The sequence below is a fragment of the Pteropus vampyrus genome, unplaced genomic scaffold (genome assembly GCF_000151845.1).
Source record: "Pteropus vampyrus isolate Shadow unplaced genomic scaffold, Pvam_2.0 Scaffold50, whole genome shotgun sequence".
NCBI classification, from domain to species: Eukaryota; Metazoa; Chordata; class Mammalia; order Chiroptera; family Pteropodidae; genus Pteropus; species Pteropus vampyrus.
Window position 1 is genome coordinate 9,455,463 of NW_011888831.1, and position 6,219 is coordinate 9,461,681.

The following is a 6,219-nucleotide window of genomic DNA, read 5'->3' on the forward strand; positions in this document are numbered from 1 at the left end:
CACACCTGATAGCTCGCAAAGCCACATGACAAGATAACAAACAACCCTGGTTTGTTCCATGGCTCAGCTACAATGGCCTGGAGTGCTGCACTCCAGCCCCTTCCCTGACTCTGACTCAGGTGGAAGAGATCCTCGTCACATGGAACATCTGGCTCTCATGTCACTAGTCTCCTGTCAGGGGCACTGTGACTCTTATAATTATTGTTCTTTCATCATGATCTCAGCAATGTCTTTTGGGCAGGCAGACAGGTTGCCCTTTCCAGAACTGAGCCTGGAGCCAGCCCCAGCCCATGCAGGCCTCTCTCATTGCCTGCAGGAGAAGCCCACGCAGGAGAAGTTAAGCTGTTCAAGTGAAAGGCCAGATCACACCCCACTTCGGGCTGGCAGGATTGTTTTGTACATGTCTTCATCCTGTGCATCTGGCCAGATCAGGAAGCAGGGTTCAGCCTCCTCTGCCTCTCTCCATGAAGCAATGGGGACAGCCAGAGGCTCCTGTTGCCAGGCCCACTGGCTCTGGCGGCAGCCACACTTACCTGTTCCAGGCACTGCTCCCACGGCTTAATCGGCAGGTCCTTCTCCATGTTTGGTATTTCCCATTAGATTTCTCCTACAATATTCTTGTCCTTTATGACTTGGCAGCATCCATACTTTTGTCCCTGGTACTCAATTAAAATTAATGGTCTAATAAAAACTACCCTGGGAAGTCACAATGGAAGCAGTGTCATCCTCTCATTCCTATAGGGTAGGACAGTAGAGACAAGGAGGAGGTGAGAGAATTTGCTGTCTGCAGGGGCTTCGTCTTGCATTCACTTGTTCTATAAGTATTCATTAAGCATCTATTATGTACCAGTGTCTGGGGTAGGCACTGAGAAGACAGTGAGAAAGAAAATAAGGCCACACATCTGTTCTCTTCCCTACCCACTGGTTGGTAAGGTCTTGCCCCCAGATGGACAGATTTTCCAGGTTGGCTTCTGTACAACTGGCTTTGGCTGGATGCTTAGACCTGCTGTCGCTGTGCCCTCAACCCAGCCAGAGTAGCTGTCTTGCCATATGCTGCTTTCACCTTGAGCTTGCTTCACCTTTTAAACTTAACACCTTGAACCTTTAGGGCTGCCTTTTCCAGAGACCAGGACTGGAGCTGAGATTCTTCTCCCCAATTCTGTCCTGAGATCTGACCTGGTGTGTTCTCAATCCCTTGCCCCAGACTTGAAGGAAGTGGCTGCTTTTAAGCTCAAGTGTTGAATTCTTTTGATAGTATAATTAGATTAAAGCTTCTGGAATAACTCCAGTACCTTTGTATAAATTGACTTCCTTTGACAAGGAAACTGGGTGATAACTAATGCCCCCTTCCCTGGAGAAAAGAAGGATTGACCTGGAGAACAAGTTTCCATTTCTTATTTAGAATGTCTAAGGAACCAGAACTGCATAGCTGCTGCTTGCCTCTCTTTCTCATGTGGGAACCACTGCCCTCTTCTGTCTCCTCTCTCTTCCTGTCCATCTGTCTCTTGTCTCTTTGGCTAAGCCTGACTCTCTCCATACTCTCAGCAGTAGGAATACACGGATCTGCCTGACTCTCTCCATACTCTCAGCAGTAGGAATACACGGATCTGCCTGACAGTCCCATGAACTCTGTGCATGTTTGCAAGACTTTGTTTTAAGCAGTGTGAGTTCCAAGCTCCTTTGCAGCCTTCCTTGTGAGCGGCTGGTGATCTGGATTTTAGCCAGTGGAGTAGCTGAGGCTCTGATCATTCCCTGGGAGTTGCATTTCTTTGTATTTTGAGTGATTGCTTTTAGACGTTTAGCCTTAAGACTTGGCATTTCAGAACGTTAGGTCTTTGCATAGTTTAACTTATCTACACCCTACTTGACCTTTAATCAATAAAAAATGGCCTTGGCTTCGCCATGGGGCAGATTCCGTTTTACAAAACTGCTTTCTTTATGGAGGCTCAGGGGTTGAATGATGCCTTCCTGCTTTAAACGGTCAAAAGCAGTCATCTTAACCTCTGACTCAAGTGTCCTTGGGGGTACGGTGGAGGGAGGGAGAAGATACTGGGGTTTAAAAAACACAAGTTTATATGTTCTATCCTTCAGATCTTCATCTTAGCCAAATGTACAATGTCCAATGTCAGCTTTTCCGTATGTAAAATGGGTGTGAGTGAGTGAGTGAGTGAGTGAATGTGTGTGTGTGTGTGTGTGTGTATGTGTGTGTGTGTGTGTTTAGGTGGGAGAGAAACACAGGCCATCAAACATCTTTCTCATGGAATCATAAGGGGGTTTGACGGTGTTTGTAATTTATCATGGAAATCTTAAATAGGAATGCAGTTACACCTAGGCAGGCAGCACATTGACTGGGATCCATCTGTGGCTCTTAACACATAACAGCAATGAGAGTTAACATTTATTAAGCACCTGCTGGATGTTTTCTCTCATTTGAAATTCACAAGGCTCCTAATTGATGTGCACTGTTGTCATCCCTGTTGACAATTAGGTCACTCAGCAGGGGTTTGAAATCAGGTCAGACTTGGCATCAAAGCTCTGTAACGTGCACTTTGTAATGACTGGGCTGTTGAAATGGTTCTTCTAGTGGAAGCTCTTTTTTTTTTTTTCCTCTTTCTGACGGAAACATTTCTCCTTAGGATGGGTCAGGGCCCAATTAAAGGCCTGTGTAGCTTCAAAGCCCAAGTTCTTTCCACATGACCAGGCTGCCTGCAAAGCCTGAGACCCATAGCTGTCTTTTCAAAAATTCTAAAAAAATGTGATTCTCTTGTCTCAAAGGTACCTCTGCCCTCATGGCTCTCGAATGAGGCAACTTTTTAGTAAATCACACTTCCTGTGAACTTTTTTCCCCTGATGATCTATTATGATTGTTTTCTTAAAAAGACAAATGTTTTTGAAGCACTGACTATGTAAGTTTATTTCCTTTTTCTCTTCACACCAGTGTAGGAATGGTAAAGTAGGAATAATGATCCTCATATTATAGCTGAAGAAATGGAGGCAAATATTTTCTTTTTTGCTTATGGTGACTCAAAATATTGTAAGAAAAATCAACAGGTAGGTGACTAGGAAGCATAGCTGGAGCATGATAGTGTTAGGAAGGGCCATATAGGTCATCAAATCAAACTATGATGCCTCATTTTACAGGTCAAGAAACTGAATGCAGTCCAGAGGTCTGATGGCTCATCCAACGTCACACAGAAGGTAGGAACAGAGAGGGAACCAGGCACAGACTGCTCTATACTGTATATTAGGGTGTTTCAACTTTGACGCTATTGACATTGTAGGTGGAATAATTATTTGTTTTAGGGGGCTGTCCTGTGCGTTGTAGGGTGTTTAACAGTATCCTTGACTTCTACTCACTAAATGCCAGTAGCATCCTCTTCCCAGTTGTGGTAACCAAAATTGTCTTCAGACATTGCTAAATGTCCCCTGAGGGACAAAATCAGCCCCAGGCCCATTGAACAACATAAATCTCCCTTGCGGTTTAGGAGGGAAATTGTTTTTGGGTGCTAAGGAGAGGAAAATCTTTCCTCCCCACCCTCCCAGCATCTTGGGAGAGCTCTGTGAGGTCCCTGATCTCAGCCTGGAGAGAACAGCTCTCAGAGAGGTGCAGGAAAGGTGCCAGAGAGAACACAGCACGAAAGCCAGACCTTCTCGGAGGTTTATATCAGTATCCTCATTTCACGGATGAAGACTTAGGCATTCAGAGGGTTGAACACACAGAACCAAGTATAATTTCTCTTACACTCATCATAGGCAGCCCGGTATAGTACCCAGGATAACTGTCCCTCAGTTTGTGCTCTGGGCCCATAAGCAACGCCAGAGGGCTCCTCTCATGTACTCTTTGTTAATTACAAGAGGAGTGTGTTGGAAAGTTAGATCGGGTCCCTGCCCTGACTCTCACTTGCCGTGGGCCCTGGAACGATTTGCTTTCTTTTTGGGGATCTTTGTCCTCACATTTATAAAATGAAGATGTCCGACTGGGCATTAGCCTCCTCACATTCCCAAACTTGAGAATCACAGAAAGCAAATAAAAGTGTTTACAGGTCATATTTATTTTAATTAAAAATCAGAGTAGCTTTATTGAGTCTTATGGAGGAAAATGTATATTCTTAAAACTCAGAATAACCTGTTTCATTAACAGGAAGTATATTAGTAAAAATGACTTTCGTCACAAAGATGTCAATAACTTCATCTTTTTGAGGAGCAACAACACGGAGTTAGGTTTCTAACCCTTTATCCTAAAATTACACCATGAACCACGTAGCAAAATGAGACAGGCCACAGGTTATCACTGGACATAGTCTTAACAGTCTCTTAGATCTGATTTATATTATTTGTGATTTAGTGTGCAAGGAGACAGTCCCTTGGTGGTAAATCCCCAAACTCCACCAAAGCTGAATGTCGTCCAGTGGCTCCCACAGAAAAATGGGGGAGGGGCTTTGGGACAATACCAAAGTTGGTTTATTAAGAGAGTGGCCAGAGAATCACATTTTTGGAACCTCCCAAGAGGCACTGATGGTTCTTGGACTTTGCAGTCAGATAACTTGGGTTTTGGAGTCAGACTTGATTTCAAATCACTGCTTCGGTAACTTGGGTAAGTTACTTCTTTCAGTTTCTTTATCTGTGAAATGAAAATGATAATATCCACCTCTCAGGTTTGTATTAGGAGCAAGCAAAGAAAGTGGGGTTTGGGAGAGTGATTGAAATGAAGCTGGAAAAATAGGGCCTGATCATGAAAACTTTATGTCCCATGTTGAAGAGTTTGAACTTGACTCCAAAAACAAGGGAGCCAGAGAAAGCCTCTAGGCAAAAGTGACATGATAGGACTTGTGTGCTAGAAGGATAACTGGTGGCAATGTAGATAACGAAGTGGAAAAACCTGAGACTTCGGTGGTGGTGGCAGAGCTAGAAAACAGTTTGAAAGTCGAGTTGATAGAACATGGTGGGTATTGAGATGGGAAGAGTCAGAAACGGCAACTTGCCGATGTATAGCTGTTAAAATGCTCTCCCATAGGCTTTCTTAACTGATTCTCATAATAACTTTATGAGCTAGATATTATAATTATCTTTCTCATTTTATATGTAAGGAGACCGATAGGGACATTAAGCCAAAGGATAGTTAGTAAGTGGCAAAAACAGAACATTAAACACAGGTCTTTGGTTCTTGATTCTGTCTCTATCTCTTTAGAACACACTGATTCTCAAGATTTCGTGTGCAGTCACTGCACAAGGAGAAGCGGTCTGGGTCCAGAGTAAGATGTAGGCTGGGCTACCAGGTTGTATAATCTTTCTGGTTGCTAAGAGTCACTGATAATTTGAGTCTCCAAGTTGCTAGGCAACTTGGGTTGCTAAGAGTCTCAGTTTATTATAGGTCTTGAGTTGTTAGAAGCCCAAGGTTATTCGATTTTTCAATTTATTAAAGGCTTCATGGTTCTCAAAGGCCTCAGAGTATTAGAGACCTCAGTTATTAGGGGTCCCAGACTCCAATGGGTCTAGGCTCTTGAAATCGTCAGGTTGTTAGCCCACTCAGGTTGCTAAGAATCTCAAAATTTTAGATGCCCTGGGTTGTAGAGGCCTTATGCTTTTGAAGGTTTACTGAAAGCCTCTGTTTTTAGCACCTCCAGCTTGTGAGGGCTTCCAAGTTGCTGAGGACATGGACTCAGACAATTAGGTCTTAAGGCTTCCCAAAGTCATGGGTCGGGCCTGTAGTTTCTGTCCTCCTATTCAGTCTCTTTCTATCTGGTCAGGAAGTGTAACTGAAGCTTTATGTTTTTTCCAGGTGTTTATCGTAGGTGACTGTGTTCAGCTCCCACAGCTGTACTGACCCGATTCGATCTACTCAGGGCTCTAACCACTCGAGCAGTGTTTTTTTTTTTTTTTTTTTCTCCCTACAGCACCTGGTCTTCGTAGGTGGTCTCCCATCCAAGTACTACCCAGGCCCAACCCTGCTTAGCTTCCGATCAGACGAGATCAGGCACATTCAGTGTGGCATGGCCGTAGTAGATTCAAGCAGTGGTTTGAAGGCCTTTAGAGCAATAAACCAGACGTCGAAACTAATTTGAGTTATGCTTATGTTCTAATCATTCACCCTCTAGCCAGTCAGTTTCAAATAATCTTAAATTAGACTTTGTGAAAAATTCCAGAGTTGATCGCCCTCATTTCCAATGATTTTATTAGATAAGTCAGAACCATAAAACCTGTGCATTTTTCCTTTGTAAA

At 43.7% G+C, this 6,219-nt stretch overlaps 1 pseudogene; it reads right to left on the reverse strand.

Moving 5' to 3' along the window:
• Positions 1-5,885: 5,885 nt before the first annotated feature.
• LOC111739551 lies at positions 5,886-6,002 on the reverse strand (annotated as a pseudogene).
• Between the last annotated feature and the right edge of the window lie 217 nt (positions 6,003-6,219).